Genomic DNA, 18,216 nt, shown 5'->3' with positions numbered 1-18,216 from the left:
ATTCTCTTGCATAGTGTCCTTCTTCCCCGCAGAGATAGCATTTGCATTTTTTATTTCTTATCAAATGCTTTCTCTTTTCGATTCTTGCATGAGATGAGTGGGGTTTGCCTTTGTATGTTGTAGATCTTCTCACCCCGTATTTCCTTTCTGGTTTACTGTAATATCCTGGGATAGGAATTTCACTGCAAAAGGATAAATCCTTTAATGCTCTTCTAAACCCAGCATCCTTGCATTCTGATTCCAAGTATTTATAGGAGAAAAGGATCCTTGGGTATTCGCATTCTGTAAATAAGAGATACAATTATCAGAAATAGTGATGTTTTTTTGGATGAATATACCTGATGTATTGGTAAGAATGTATTATGTCAAAGAGAAAGCATTTGATAAGAAATAAAAAATACAAATGCTATCTCTGCGGGGAAGAAGGACACTATGCAAGAGAATGTCCTAATGACAAAAAAAATATCAAAAGGGTAGCTATATTTGAACAACTAGATATCCCTGAAGAATATGAAATACTATCTGTCCAGGAAGGAGAAAACCAAAGCGATGCTATCTACTCAATATCTGAAGGAGAAGATGCAGAAGACCTACAACACGGTATTCACTCCTTCACCCACAAAATTTTTGCTCTAGTAGAAGATAGTAGAACTTGGTGGATAGGTCCTGAGACAGGATACAGGGCAAGGATACAAGTCTCTCAAGAACAAGCGGAATGCAGGCATATATGGGAAATCAACACAAAGCTACCATCAGTACTAGAAGAATGCAAATGCTGTAAAAGAAAATCACAAAGGAGACATAGGAGGCATTGTCCTCTATGCAAAATCACCTCTTGCGGAATGTGCAGTATATACTATTTTGACAAAAGAACACCTGTCATGATGGAAGAACCTCCGAGGTATGAACCTAGAAACTTGCTTCAAACACAACAAGATTTTATTAATCATTGTGAAGCTGAGATACGAAGGCTCAAAATGACCGTGGAATTCGAGCAACAAAAGGCCAAGGAATTAGAAGAAGCGCATGCTCAATCCATAGCCATAGCACAAGAAAATCTCAACCTCAGAAATGAACTATCAGAACTAAAAGAAAAATACAGTAAACTGGAAGAAGAAATCCTGGAAGTAGACAGGTTGAGACTGGAAAAGGCAGACCTCCTAAGAGAAATACAAAGGCTCGGGAAGGTAAAAATTGAAGAAAGTGAAGAGGATGAAGAGGCTCTTGTTCTTTTAGAGGAAGAAACTCAAAAGGTTCTTTCTATGGAGACAAAAGAAACTGGAGGATCAAGAAAATCTAAGAACATGCTCTTCAACTTAAAGGTACATATGGAAATCCTAAATATTCCCCTTTTTGAAATTAACGCTATATTGGACACAGGAGCTACAACTTGCTGTATAGACGAAAGGGCTGTACCAAAAGCTGCAATAGAGGAAAATCCCTATGTAGTGCACTTCAGTGGGATTACCTCTAAAACAACAGCAAACAAGAAGTTAAGGGGAGGAAGGATGACTATTGGAAATAACAGTTTCAGAATACCATACACTTATGCATTTCCAATGAAGCTCGGGGATGACATTCAAATGATAATAGGCTGTAATTTCATAAGGGCAATGCAGGGAGGAGTAAGGATTGAAGGTAACACTGTCACATTCTATAAAAACCTGACAACTATTAACACTCTGCCCTACATCTCAACAGCCACAGCAATAGAGGAGCTAGATCTGGAAGAGGATGATTATATCCAGATCCAGGAATCAGTGCTATATTCAGCAGAAACTCAACAAAGTAATGAAAGCATAAAGGCCAAGTTTGGAAGCCTATTGGATCAATTAAAGGCCCAAGGATATATTGGAGAAGATCCCCTCAAATACTGGAAAAAGAACAAAATAACATGCAAGCTGGAAATTAAGAATCCAGACTTTGTGGTAGAAGATAAACCTCTTAGACATCTGACACCACAAGCAAAAGAAGCCTTTTCCAAACATGTGAAAGCGCTACTAGAGATCGGGATCATTAGACCAAGTAAAAGCAAGCATAGAACTACGGCTATAATTGTCAACTCAGGAACTACAGTGGACCCCATAACAGGAACAGAAAGAAAGGGGAAGGAAAGGATGGTCTTCAACTACAAGAGGCTTAACGACATTACTGAAAAGGACCAATACAGCCTTCCCGGTATCAACACAATACTCAAGAAGGTTAGTAACAGCAAAATTTATTCAAAATTTGACTTAAAATCTGGTTTCCATCAAGTCGCAATGCACCCAGATTCAATCGAATGGACTGCATTCTGGGTTCCCGAAGGATTATACGAATGGCTTGCAATGCCATTCGGTCTTAAGAATGCCCCTGCTATATTCCAAAGGAAAATGGACAACTGTTTCAGAGGTACAGAACAATTTATTGCTGTGTACATAGATGACATACTTGTGTTCTCAAAAAATGAGAAGGAGCATGGGCAACATCTCACCAAAATGTTGGAAATATGTCAAGAAAACGGTCTTATTCTAAGCCCAACAAAAATGAAGATTGCAGTAAGAGAAATCGAGTTTCTTGGAGCAGTCCTGGGTAATTCAAAAATCAAGCTGCAACCCCATATCATCAAAAGGATCGCTGAGTATCAAGAAAAAGACCTCATGATAAAGAAGGGTCTTAGATCATGGTTGGGAATTCTGAATTATGCAAGAAGCTATATACCCAACCTAGGCAAACTATTAGGCCCGCTGTATTCAAAAACAAGCCCAACTGGTGAGAAAAGAATGAATGAGCAGGACTGGAAGCTAGTCAGGAAGATCAAAAACCTGGTACAGAACCTTCCTGACTTGGAAGTACCCCCTGAGGAATGTTTCATAATCCTAGAAACAGATGGATGTATGGAAGGTTGGGGAGGAATTTGCAAATGGAAGAAACAGAAATACGACCCCAGAAATACAGAAAAAATATGCGCATACGCCAGTGGAAGGTACAACCCAATCAAGTCCACCATAGATGCCGAAATGCATGCGGTTATGAAGACCCTTGAAGCATTAAAAATTTACTTCCTGGATAAAAGGGAAATTATCATAAGAACTGACTGCCAGGCAATCATAAGCTTCTTCAACAAATCCTCTCAGAACAAACCATCTAGGGTGAGATGGATGGCCTTCGTAGACTACATAACAGGAAGCGGCGTTGAAATCAAATTCGAGCACATTGAAGGAGAGAGTAACATCCTAGCCGACTCCTTATCTCGACTAATAAATATTTTGATTGCAGGATGGCCAAACGAATCACTCTGCCTACTTCTAGAAGCGACACAGGAAGTTCAAGCCAAACCCAACCCCAAAGCCGTTACTCATTTGAATCAACTAATGAATCAAGTGACCTCCTCCTACAATACCAACAGGAGATGGATAGACTCACATCCGGAACACGTGGAGGACTCTCTTTCAGCAAAATGGGATTATTTGAAAGGAGGCTCGGAGCAATTCAAAAGGAAGCCTCCAGACAAGCACTTGAGGCATTGCAGCAATTCTTCAACATCCACTTAATCAAAGAGTATCAGAGAAGGAGCGGTGGAAAAGACAACTGGTACAGAGACTGGTTACCAGTCGTTCTTCAACAACAACGACAACTGGAGGAGGCCCTATCTCTGGTAAAAGACGTCTCACAAAGAACAACCAGCTTCAGCCTTTAGGGAATGGCGGACCCCTACAATCAGCTGAAGGAATCCACTTTCTCTTCGCCGCCAAATAAAGACAAGTGAAGCTTCCGGGAACCACTTGTAGTGTCCACTAGCTGGCAACAGCTGGATGTATTTACTTTCCTTAGTGTTTAAGTGAGAAAGAGCTGAGCCTCGGGGAGCCGCTCGTAGTGTCTGCCAGCTGGAAACAGCTGGATGCATTTACTTTCCTTAGTGTTTAAGCAAAACGAGCTGAGCCTCGGGGAGCCGCTCAGTTCGAAAGCTGGCAACAGCTGGACAAAGGAATATAAAAGGAACGGATATAAGTGCGATGGGGCCCAATGAGCACCCGGCTTTATCCTTCCTTTCTATATAAACCCTCGCCCAGACTCTTGCAAGGCATCGGTCGAAAAACCAGAGTCTTACTTGAGTAGAAAAACCAATCTGTAAGCCTTTCAGCAATCCTTTGTAAGCAATTTAAGCTTTCTTCTCGTTCTTTATGCTTACTATTTCTTACAGAATGCGAGCTTGAATGTATCTCTTATTTACAAATTTTTTTTGGTTGTTTTTGGTTGTATTCGCTTCCCCATTTGTTATTTGTTAGTATCTCAAATGATGACATAATGAAGGAAATTGAATGTAACTATTTAGTATCTCTTATAAGTACTTGAATGTCTTGAATGTATAGTTTAGTATCCTGATGGTTATCTCTTGTTTAAGTTTATAAGTATATCAAACTAGTAAGAAATCCTGGAGATACTACAGTTTGTATCTACTAGCTTGAATTTGTAATAATAATACACAGACAAGCACCAACAGGTATCTTGAATGTAATTAGTATCTCTTATTTACAAACTTATATTCAATTGTGTAAACTATAGTTAAAAGGATCGCTGTTGTACTGTGTAACAACCAAAAAAATTGACTGATTACAAATTATGTCAATAGATACTACAGGTACTTGCTGAATGTAAGAGATACTACACAATTGAATAATTTATAAGGTACTAGTTAAACCTAGGCAAACTATTAGGCCCGCTGTATTTCAGACATCAGGTACTAAACTCCAGACAAGCACCAAATAATTTATAAGTTTAACAATTACCAATACATCAGGTACCCTTTGATATACAAGAGATACTACAGTTTGAATGTTGACTGTCGCCACTGTCGCTGCTACTGCCCAGATACTGTGCAGATGCCCTTGACTAGACATCATAAATAAGAACTGGGGATTATCGACTTACAATCGTACGCAATGGCTACCGATAACTCAATGAAGGCACAAATGGAAGCGTTGGAAACCAGAATTGAAAATCGGCTACAAGAACTCTACATGATTTCAAAAAGAGCTTGTTAGAGCATTTTAGCGGGTTTCAACAAGATGGAAGCTCAAGTTCTACACTAAACAGATCGAGAGATACAAGAAAAGGTCCCCAGGATGGTGACACACACTACCCACGTAACAGGATAGAATTTCCACGATGGGAAGATGGGGATCTGACCAGTTGGATCTCTAGGGCGGAAATTTTTTTTCGTTTTCACAGAACTCCAGAAGAATCTAAGGTAGAAGTGGCCTCAATCCAGCTCGATGGAGATGCAATCCAGTGGTATGATTGGTACGAAACTTGCCATGGAATTCCTTCGTGAGAGCAGTTTAAAAGAGGACTTCTTGTTCGCTTTGGCCCGTCCGAATATGAGAATGTTGATGGCCAACTCGCCAAAATTCGTCAGACTTCTACAGTGTTGGAATATCAGAGTAGATTTGAAAGATTGTCCAACCAAGCTAGAGATTGGTCAGAACGACAACTTCTTGGTACATTTATTGAAGGGCTTATTCCCGAGATCCGGTGTGAGGTTATGGCTCGTCAACCTCGCACTATGATGACTGCGATTTCATTTGCACGCCTACATGAAGAAAAAATCAGTGTGGAATATCGTCGAAATAGAGGTGCCAATAAACAGGTGATTAGCAGGCAACCTACCTCATCTACTCCAAGTCGAAACTATAACATTAGCAGACTAACCCGAGAAGAACTCAAAGAAAGGTTAGCGAAGGGTTTGTGCTGGCATTGCGATGAAAAGTGGAGTAAGGAGCATCGATGCAAACAAGGAAGACTTTTGATGATTGAACCAATCGAGGAGGAACCAGAAGTAGAAGTATCAGATTCCGATCATGAAGAAGTGGAAATTAATGATGATGTTGAAGCCGTCACACATACAGTGCATGCATTGGCTGGCTACTCTAATCCACAAACTATGAAAATTGGGGGAACTCTTAAACACCAGTCTGTCACTGTTTTGATTGATACGGGTAGCACTAATAATTTTATGGATAGAAAAATTACAGCCCGATTAGCTTACCACATTGAATGTTGCGACAAATTTGAAGTCAAGATCGTCGATGGACGGATTTTAACCTATGACAACAAGTGCTCAAAGATAAAACTAATTTTGCAAGGTCAAGAATTATTTGTGGATTTCTTTTTATTACCCTTGGAAGACTATGAAGTGGTGCTCGGAATTGAATGACTATCAACCCTAGGTGATGTCTCCTGGAATTTTTCTAAACTGATTATGAAGTTCTTTATTAATGGAAGACAGGTGACTCTCAAAGGAAGACGTGGGGGTAAGGTTACAACTATCACGAACCATCGGATGGAGCAGGTCCTTCGGAAGACACACACCGGATTTTTGGTGCAATTGCATAACATTGAAAAGGAAATGACAATGAACATTCCGGCTGGAAATATTGAATCATTGCTAACAGAGTTTGCGGATATATTTGCAGAGCCACACGGACTTCCACCTCTTAGATGTCATGATCATCAGATTCCACTATTACCCGAGAAGGCACCAACTAATGTCCGACCGTATAGATATCCACATTTCCAAAAGGCAGAGATAGAGAGGATTGTCACGGAGATGCTCAAAATAGGAGTTATACGAGCTAGTGTTAGCCCATATTCTTCCCCAGTCTTACTAGTCAGAAAGAAGGATGGCTCATGGCGGATGTGTGTCGACTATCGAGCACTTAACAACATTACAGTGAAAGATAAATATCCTATTCCAGTAGTGGATGAACTATTAGACGAATTAGGAGGAGCTCAGGTCTTCACTAAATTGGACCTACGATCAGGCTATCATCAAATCAGAGTACATGAAGAGGATGTTCAGAAAACTGCCTTCAGGACACATAATGGCCATTATGAGTTTCTAGTAATGCCTTTTGGGTTAACCAATGCGTCCTCTACCTTCCAGAATTTAATGAATGATATATTTCGGGCTCATCTTCGTAAGTTTATTTTGGTTTTCTTTGATGATATTTTAATATACAGTCATTCCTTAGAAAGTCATTTATTACATTTACGAACTATCTTTAATATTCTTCGTGAGCATGGTCTTTTTGTTAAGAAATCCAAGTGCAGTTTTGGGCAACCTGAGGTTGAGTACCTCGGCTATATCATATCTCAAAAGGGAGTTGCAGTTGATCCTTCAAAAATCCAAGTGATGACAGATTGGCCAATTCCAAAGTCAATCAAAGCTTTAAGGGGGTTCTTGGGATTAACCGGCTATTATCGAAAGTTTGTGAAGAATTATGGCAAAATTAGTGCCCCCTTGACGTCACTTCTAAAGAAAAATGCATTCAGATGGTCAGAAGAGGCAACTCAGGCATTTCAATTCTTGAAAACTGCAATGTCTACTACACCCGTGCTGGCTTTGCCCAATTTTAATAAGATGTTTGTAATTGAATCTGATGCTTCTAGAGCTAGAATAGGGGCTGTATTAATGCAGGAAGGTCGGCCTATCGCTTATGCTAGTAAAGCTCTTTCCCCTTCCCATTTGAGTTTATCTATTTATGACAAGGAGATGCTAGCTATAATACATGCAGTCACAAAGTGGAGATCCTACCTAATTGGTCGACAGTTTCAAATACGAACTGATCACAAAAGCCTCAAATATTTTCTAGAGCAAAAGATTTCTTCTCCAAAGCAACAGAAATGGGTCACAAAGCTACTGGGATTCGATTATGAGATCATTTATAAAAAGGGGAGTAAGAATTTATTAGCCGATGCCCTCTCATGCCTTCCAAAACAAGCTGAACTATTAGCTATTTCTATTCCTATTTGTGAGACTTTGGAAGTTATCAGAAAGGAATAGTCAAATAATCTTGAGATCCAAAACATCATTAAAAACTTAGAAGAAGCCCCAGGTTCTGTCTCAAATTATAGTTGGGATTCGGTGGACTTGCGCTATAAAGGCCGAATAGTAGTTGCCCCACATTCTTCTTGCCAAGCAATAATTCTGAAGTAGTTCCATTCATCACCAATTGCTGGTCACTCGGGATTTCTCCGCACTTATAAGCGAGTTCGATAACTTTTTTACTGGAAAGGTATGAAAAATTTTATCAAGAAATTTGTTGCTGAATGTGATGTTTGCCAACGTCACAAAAGTGAGACAGTAGCCACCCCAGGCTTACTACAGCCCCTCCTTATTCCTGATGCTACTTGGACCGACATATCTATGGATTTCATTGACAGTCTCCCATCATCTCAAGGAAAGAGTACTATACTTGTAGTCGTGGATAGACTTACAAAGTATGCTCATTTCTGTGCTTTACGACATCCTTATACTGCTGCAAGTGTTGCTCGTACTTTTGTGGAAAACATAACTAAATTGCATGGGAGTCCCCGTTCAATTGTTAGTGATAGAGACAAGATTTTTACTAGCTCCTTCTAGACAGAACTTTTTCGTTTACAAGGTACTCAGCTGAATATGAGCACTGCTTATCATCCACAAACAGATGGGCAAACTGAAGTGGTAAACAGGTGCCTAGAAAATTACCTCCGATGTTTTACTAGCGACAAACCGAAGGAATGGGTTAAATGGCTTCCCTGGGCAGAGTGGTGGTATAATACCTCTTACCATTCTTCTATTAAAATGACTCCATTTGAAGCAGTTTACGGCCAACCCCCACCTACAATTACAAAGTATGTACCTGGTTATTCTAAAGTTGATCAAGTGGATAAGGAATTGATGGATAGAAATAAGATTATTCAGCTTTTAAAGGATAACCTCACAGCCGCACAAGCAAGAATGAAACAATAAGCTGATAAACACCGAAGTGAACGAGAATTTACTATAGGTGATTGGGTTTTCTTTCGTCTTCAACCCTACAAGCAAACTTCCATAAAGGTCCGATCTTCCATGAAGCTATCTCCTCGGTTTTTTGGGCCTTATAAGGTATTAGAACGCATTGGACCAGTGGCCTACCGCTTGGATTTGCCTGCTAGCTCTAAACTACATCCAGTCTTTCATGTTGCATGCCTTAAAAGGAAATTGGGTGACGATGCAATAGTGCAGTGCCACTTGCCAGACACTTCTACTACTAGGGAAGTTCAAGCTCAACCACAGGTCATACTTGATCGATGAGTTGTCATGTACCGCAGACATCCTGTAACTGAAGTGCTGGTGCAATGGGCCAACTTACCAAAGGAAGATGCCACTTGGGAGTCCTACAACATGCTAAAGGAGAAGTTTCCAGAATTTGATGCTGCTCAGCCTTGAGGACAAGGCTGAATTGAAGGAGGCGGGATTGTTAGGATCCTTTTATTTTTCCTTTTATTTTCTGTGCTTTCCTTTTATTTTCTACATATTTATTAAGTCTGTTTAGTTTAGCTAAAGTCGGAACTCTATAAATAGAGATGTAACTGTTTCTTTTCGCTTATCTATGAAAAATACTATTTTATCTTTTGACAAACCCTTGGAGGCCGATCCCCTCGAAGCGATCAAGGAGGGCCGATCCCCTCGAAGCGATCAAGGAGGCCGATCCCCTCGAAGTGATCATCTTCTTCTTTTTACGATTAGACTTTAGGGTCTTACTAGTTTTATAGTGTATAGCGATTCCTTACTATAAGGGTTTGGTTGTGTTTTGATACAAAACGAGAGGGTAGTTGCTTATAAATCTAGGTAATTATAGTCTCATGACTTCACTATTCTACTCATGACTTAGAGCTAACAACTATTATTTTTGCACTAAAAATTCGGAGGCATTATTTCTATAAACAAACTTTTGAAATCTTCACAGATCATAAAAGTCTTAAATATATTTTCACACAGAAAGATTTAAATATGAGACAAAGAAGATGCTTGGACTTTCTAAATTATTATGATTTTAATATCAACTACCATCCTGGGAAAGCTAATGTAGTTGCTGATGCCTTAAGCTGAAATACCTATGGTCTTATAGCCTATATGAACATTCAACGAAATTCTATGATGACAGGGTTGGCAGACATAAAACTTAAACTTTTATTAGAGATAAATAAAGGTTTTCTTGCATGTCTGATGGCACAATAATATTTGGTGGAAAAGGTTAAAAAAGGTAAGAAGGAAGATACATATCTTCATATGATAGTTTAGGAGATAACTCAAGGATCTAGACCTGAATTCCTCCAAGCCAAAGATGGTTTTATTACATTCTATAATCGACTTTGTATTCCCAAAAGTCATCCAATAAAGATGCAATTATTGAAAGAGGCATATAGATTAAAATTTAATATCCAGCCTAGGACTACTAAGATACATCGAAATTTATGTCAAAACTATTGGTGGCATGGTATGAAGAGAGATATAGTAGAGTTTGTTTCTAAATGTCTGATATGCTAGTAGGTAAAGGTAGAACATCGAGTACCTATAAGAAAATTACAAAGGATTTCGATTCCTGAATAGAAGTGGGACTAAGTTACTATGGATTTTATGATAAGATTACCAAAGACTGCGAAAGGCTATGATGGAATTTGGGTAGTAGTAGATAGACTTACTAAATCTGCTCACTTCCTCCCTATTAACAAGAAGTATTCATTGGATAAACTAGCAAGCTTATATATTAAGGAGATTATTCTATATCATGGGGTACCAATTAGTATTATCTCAGAAAGAGATCCAAGGTTCACTTCTAAGTTTTGGAAAAGTCTACAAAATTTTTTGGGTATGCAGTTAAAGTTTAGTATAGGTTTTCACCCCAAAACTGATGACCAATCTGAAAGGTCAATATAAACTCTTGAAGATCTCTTAAAAGCATGTGCTTTAGACTTTGGTGGGAGTTGGGATATACACTTGCATCTAATTGAGTTTTCTTATAATAATAGTTACCACTCTAGCATACAAATGGCTCAATTTGAAGCTCTTTATGGAAGAAAGGGTAGATCACCTATATATTGGGATAAGGTATAAGAACAGAAGCTTTTGAGACCTCAATTAATTCAAAAAGATGCTGATAATATTTGAATTATATGCCAAAGATTATTAATAGCTCAAAGTCATCAGAAAAGTTATGCAGATCGAAGGCGAAGAGATTTAGAATTCGAAGTTGGTGAGCAGCATGTCTTCTTAAAAGTGTTGTCAACCAAGGGAGTTATGAGGTTTGGTCAAAGGGGGAAGTTAGCCTCAAGATTCATTGGCCCATTTGAGATCTTATAAAAGGTCGAACCTGTGGTGTACAAATTGGCAGTACCCCTAGCTTTGGCTAGCATCCATGATGTATTCCATGTGTTTATGCTTCGAAGATATATCAAAGATCCATCACATGTCATATCTTACAAACTTCTACAACTTAGAGATGATGCCACTTTTGAAGAACAACCAACCCAAATCTTGGAAAGGAAAGAACATGTTCTAAGGAATAAAATTATACCTTTGGTAAAGATTTGTTGGCAACACCTTTCAGACCACAAGGCAATGTGGGAAAGAGAAGAAGATATGCGAGAGTAGTATCCTCATCTATTCTATTAACGTGAGCTAAATTTGGAGATGAAATTTCTTATAGGAGGGGAGAAATATAATCAAATCAAATAATTAAGTTAGGAATTAATTTTTTTCCTTACTTGCCATTGTAATTTAGGAAATCTTAATATATTTCCTTCTTTGTTATTACGAATTAGGAAATAACTATTAAGTATTCCAAATATGATGATATCATATTTGTTAGCATATTAAATAGAAATAATTTATATTAAATAAATATAAAAATTAAAATAAATTTCTTTTAATGGAGGCTCACCTCCTCCTATTTAAGGGGAGGGATTTCTCTCATTCGTTCCTCACCTAGCCGAATTTAGCAGTAGGAGGAACAAGGAGTTACACCCTACTAACGAGAGGTAGGTTTCCCTACCTTTCTTGAAAATAAAAGTTTTAGTTTTTATTTTGATTATTTAAATATTGAAAGTTTTGTAGTTTGAAAAATATTTATCAATTCTTTAAGTGTCAAAATTTTTATTATTGCATTAAAGTCTATAAGTTGAAGTTTTTATAATATTCTTTGAACCTTACTTAAGATTTTTATTTTTAGATTTAAACATGTTAAAAATTTACATGTTTTATACATTAAATATATGATATTTTATGGCATTATAGCTTATCTTTAATCTTATCTAGATTAAAATTTTTGTTAGATTAAAATATGTTATCTAAAATTTTTGATATTATTTGATCTGAAACTTAAAATATGCTTTTCTAAATGATTTAAAATTTATTTGACTAGAATATGTTGAAATTATACATGTGTTGAAAGTATGATTTTTATTTGAAGTTAGAAGATTATTTCCTTATATTAAAGCTTATCCCTCAATCTATCTTTTAATGTGTTATTATGTTTTTGTTTATATAATTGTTAGTGAGTATATGTTGCGGTATGAAATTGGATATGGATTTGATTGAAATTGCTAACAGGCTAGGCCCAACCCATAGGTTAGGCCATAACCCACTAACTAAGCCTAGCTTATAGGCTAGGCCTAACCCATGGGTCAGGCCCTAGCTCATAGGCTAACCCAGTCCAACCATCATGGGTGGTCACATGCGACACACATGACTAGTCCATGAGCCAAGGTTGGACCAACCTAGTGTGATACATGCCTAGTCATATGTAATGCACGTGACTACTATATGGGCTAGTCTAGTCTAGCCAAATATTATTGTTGGATTTGAACCCAAATATTGATTGAACTAAACTAGGCTTGATTAGTCTAGATTGATTCATGGTGATTCTGAATTGATTGACTTATTTAAGTCAGTTTAATAAAAAATTAAACCTAATCTAGTCCAAATTATACTAATATAGAGTGGTTACAAACCAATTAAATGTGGATTAGAGATTGGTTCAGTTAGGTTCTAGTAAATTGAGTTCAATTGGATCGATTGAACTAGAGTTCAAGTTAATTAAAAGCTAATTTATATTATTCGATATTTATGATATTTGAAAAAGATATTTTAAATGTGTTATTTTATCCCGATATAGACATGGTTAGTGTGAGATTTTATTATTTCTTTGTCGAGAGTAGCGGGCCGTTAGACGTGAAAGCTGGATGGTTCCTCCATCTGCTATTAGGAGGAACATGTCCCTACTTTGTGCAGGACACTACTCCATTCGCTATTGGGAGTGCGATATGAGTTTGCCTCAATCCGCTATTGGGAGAACACAAACTCATCTTGTAGGATAAAGCTTCTCCATCTACTGTTGGGGGAGTGTTCCTTCAGGCATTTGATATATGCTAATGGGATGATTGAATTTTGATCATGTATTTATTTTGAGTTGACTTTTGAGGTTTCTACTTAGCGTTGCTAAATTTTCTTTATTTTTGATTTTCAAAGCAGTCTCCCTCTAGTACTAAATTGGATTCCAATAGAAAGCAAACCTTTCTCTACCGCTAGGTAGAGTCACTTGGATGATTCTTGAAATTAATATCACTATGTTTACTTTTCTACTTGTAATTTGATAAATAAATAAATTATAATAAATATTTAGAAATGATAAATAAAGTGATGTTTATTTACTTGGCTCTGAATATATGGAAAGATAAAATAAAAATCCAGGTTGTGATAAAACTAAACTCCCCCTATCAATATGCCATATTGATAAAAACTTTAAATGTAGAAAATTATAACTATTTCATTATTGCATGCATTATGAATATTGATAGCACCAATTAATCACATCATTGCACTTAAAATCATGAGTATTGTATGCATAAATCATTATGGTATCAAAATATCAAAGTACATTGTATTCTACCATGTATGATCAACATAACTTCTGACTATATGCATCATCATAATATCATTAGTATTTCATGCGTAATTTTATATCATCATCATAACTTCTCTCCCTTTGTCATCAACAAAAAAGGAAAAGTGCAACTAGCAAAATTTTGAAATATGCAAGCTAGTAAGATAGCAAGTTTTTGATATATAAAAATTTATAAAATTTTTCTTCTCTTGAGATGTACAAGATAGCATGTTTGTTTTTCTTTATGATTTTCAAGCTAGCAAGTTTTTAAAAAAGAATGCAAGATAGTAAATAGCAAGTTTTACATCATTTTTAGAACATGCAAGATAGTAAATTTTAGAGATATGTAAGTTTAGCAATTCTTTGCTTCTACTTGAAATGTGCAAGCTAGTAATTCTTGCTTCTCTTTTAATATAAGCAACCTAGCAAGTTTTTTTCCCTTTTTATCATTGTCAAAAAGAAGGGAATAATACAATATTATAATTCTTTTCCCTTTACATCAATTTTTAAATTATAACAAAGATAAATTTACATCAATATTTTAATCATAAAAAATGAAAGATCAAGTCATGAATGCCAAAAGACCACTTATCATTTTTGACAAATATCTACTTTTGTAAATATAAGGAATGATAGAAAATGATCTCGATACAAAAAGAAAAGTCAAGTCATAAAAATCGAGAAATCAAGATCATGATCCAAAAAATGTATAAAAAGAGTTTATACATTTGGGAGATTTAATATGCCTAAGTTTAACATTTAAGCTATCAATTATGGTTCTCTTGATATGCTAACAATTTTCTTTCTCCCCTGTGTCATTATAAACAAGAAATAAGAAGAGGGATGTATGAAAATTTACATCAGTGATCATCACATGAAAGATATCAAAGATCATGAAAGATCAATACAAAAGATCATTAGTCTTTTGTATTATCAAGAAAAAAATTAAAACATAAGAGATCAATTTGATGATCAAGACAAAGGAGTCATAATGAATCTCAAGTTAAGGAATTAAGATTATAATTTGTATAAATATTCTCTTAAATAAAAACATCATAGAGAAGTTCAAGAATATCGAGAAATCAAGAGAAGGATCATGATAAAAAGAAATCTCTTTTTTAGTGACTAGCAAAAGGAAGAATCATAATAAATGATCTTGATTCAAATGAAAATTGTAAGTCTTTGAGAACCGAGAAATCTAAATAAATATTATGTTTCATTTGGATTAGTATTCTCTTTAATAAAATACAAGAGTCATATGAGAATAAAGAGTAGGGGATCTTATTTATAAAAATAAAATCTCAAGTTATAATTTCGAGAATTCAATATCATGATATAGGTAAAACTCATTCAAATTCAAATCATCAAAATCACTTCCAAGAGATTCAAAATGACACAAATAGATTCATTAATCTCTTATTGAAAACTCGATAAGATTTTAGAGAGAGATATTTTCAAGAATAATGCATTCCTTTTTTGTTATATGTTTCAATTTATGTGATTTATTTCATATAAGCGCCTTTATCTTTTATGATGATTTCATTAAACATAAAGAATTTTCAATTAAAATCATTTTATTTGTTATAGTAATGTATTTTGTTTTAAGTGAATCTAACTCTTCACACTTAGGGCTTCGAGTTAACATGCAATTGTTATGCTCAATTTTTATTTTTTAAAATCAGTAGAAAAAGAAGCATGATCCCCCTTTTTTTTATGTGTTTTATATACTAATTTAAAAATAACTCATGAAATGCATCAAGTAATTTTATAGTAAAGTAAAGGGGTTTTGGTCAAGTCACTTATTGTTGAATCTCGGATTTTAATGATGAAGTCAATTGTCATTTGTTATCTAATCTATATGTTGAGATAAATATGCAGGATTAACTACGATGAAAATAAGATATACAGCAGGAGTTGCGTCGGAGTCAAGACAATGATCACGTTGGGAGTTCGAGAGTTCGACGGAAGTTCGGACAGACGTCGTCGGTTTTACGGGAACAAATCCGAGAAGTCCATGAGCTTGCCGAAGAAGCTCGTCGGAACTCGCCAAGTGGATCGTCGCAAGTCCAGGAGTTTGCCGGAAGTCCGCAGGAGCATCACCGAGGGTTCATCGGATGATCGACGGAAGTTCGCTAGAAGCTCGCCGGAAGAAGCGATGGACGCACCGGAGCAAGTTGCGGTAAATGTCTTAGGAAATATCGTAGTTAGCACAATGATTAAGTTGGAAATGTGAGGTGATCCCATTAACTTAATCTTGGGGCAATTGGGCACTTGAAAAACCCAAAGTGGGCCGAATGGATCAACCCATTCGGACCCTGATTTCTACCAGGCGGTTGAACCGCCCAAGCCAGGCGGTGGCACCGCCTGGGCTCAGTCTCCAAGCGAGACTGGGCGGTGCAACCGCCCCTGACAAGAGGTGGCACTGCTTGGGCTCGGTCTCCGAGCTTTGGCTGAGCAGTGCAACCGCCCCTGACAGGAGATGGCACCGCCTAGAGGCTCAGTCTTCGAGCTCTGCCAGGCGGTTCAACCGCCAGATCTCGGAATTCCGGGAATTGACAGTTTTGAGCTCCAAATTCAAAATGGGTTGGGGCCTATAAATATCCCACCCTTTGAGCACTAAAAGGGCACCCAGAAACCATCGAAATTCTGATTTTACTTTGTGATTTTTAGAGCTCAAAAGTGTTGTATGAGTTGAAAGTTCTTCTTCCTCTTTTCTTCGAAGTTCTAATCTATTAAGAGAGGAAAGGAAATTCTATAAGGGTTGTCTCCTAAGCCCGTCAAAAGGAGTGAAACTGTAAAAGGGTGGTTGGCCTTCGCCTATTGAAGGAAGGCCTCTAGTTGACATCAGTGGCCTCGTCGGTGGAGGAAGCCAAAAGTGGAGTAGGTCAAGATTGACCGAACCACTCTAAATCTTGGTTTGCATTTACTTTGGGCATATTATCTTTTATGCAAACCTCCTTAAAAGCTTACTACTTTCTGCGCATATACGATTGGGTTTCAAGCTTTGCACTTTCCAAATCGGCGTTTAGACGTAAATCAGTTTTATCGTACGATCATCATATTTTAGTTTGCGCTTACGTTTTGATTTCTATCATAACTACAAGCTGCCTTTATATCCTTGCTTTAACTGCATCTCGCTTAATCAAGTGATTTACGAATTAGCATTTAGACGTAAATCAGTTTTTTCGTACGAATATCATATTTCAGTTTGCGCCTACTATCTGATTTGAACCATAACTGGAAACTGCATTTATATCTTTGCTGCATCTCACTTAATCAAAAGTTAAAGTGATTTACGAATCGACTTTCTTACTGAAATCACTTTTATCGAATGAACGCTTTTTTTTTAATCGTAGAAGGTTTTCTGCTGCACTAATTCACCCCCCCCCCCCTCTTAGTGCTCTTGATCCTAACACTTATCTCGTTGTCAAAAGCCACCAAGGCATAGTTCGTCACTTTGTCTTTGTTGGATTACTCCTTATCTTCGGATGTACTCGATTCATCCCAAGTCACCTTGAATACTTTCTTTTTCTTTAGTGGCTTCTTCTTTTTAAGTTCATTTTTATTTTTTGATTCTTATTTTATGAACATTTTAAATTTAATTGTGAGGAGTTCAGAGTCATCATCACTTGAGCCAAGTGGTCTTCTTTTGTTCTAAGTACCAAATTATTTATGTTCTTTCGAATATTGTTCTCAAGTTCGTCATATGTCATACAAGTTATTTCATATGTCATTAATAAACTAATAAGTTCTTCCAGCCGAAAAACTATTTAAGACCTTTGCCTCTTATATTATAGTTACTTTCGGATCCCAATTGTTAGAAAAAGATCGTAAAACTTTATTAACAAGTTCAAGATTCAAAAAATATTTATCAAGAGCTTTTAAGTCAATGATAATATCCGTAAAATGGGTGTACATGTCAAGAATGGTTTCACTTGGCTTCATTCGAAACAGTTCAAAATCATACATCAAAAGATTTATTTTTGACTCTTTAACTCTACTTGTGCCTCCATGTGTAATTTTAAGAGTGTGCTAAATGTCATGTGCAGTTTCACAAATCGAAATACGATTAAATTTGTTTTTATCAAAAGTGCAAAACAAAGCATTCATCGCTTTAAAATTCAAAGAGAAAGTCTTCTTCTACAAATCATTCTATTTATTCATTGGTTTGGAAGACTTTTCAAAACCTCTTTCAACATAGGAGAACGAGAAAATTCTCATTCTAATTTTCCAATACATATAATGCGTCCCATTGAACATAGGAGAACGAGTGATAAAAGGACCCTCTTGATTACCAATGAAAGCCATTTTACTTAGATGTTGAACCAAACGAGAAAAACCTGGCTCTGATACCAACTATTAAGACTGAAATCGACACTAAGAGGAAGAGGGGGGTAGGGGGAGGGAATTAGTGCTTTCGTAAAAGTTATGTCGATTAAAAAATCTCACTCGATAAAATCATACCAAAAATATGTTTAACTTGAATACA

This window comes from Musa acuminata, chromosome BXJ2-10 (assembly GCF_036884655.1).
Source record: "Musa acuminata AAA Group cultivar baxijiao chromosome BXJ2-10, Cavendish_Baxijiao_AAA, whole genome shotgun sequence".
Taxonomy (NCBI): domain Eukaryota; kingdom Viridiplantae; phylum Streptophyta; class Magnoliopsida; order Zingiberales; family Musaceae; genus Musa; species Musa acuminata.
The sequence above is the reverse complement of the archived record's forward strand: the minus strand, read 5'-3'. Positions refer to the sequence as shown.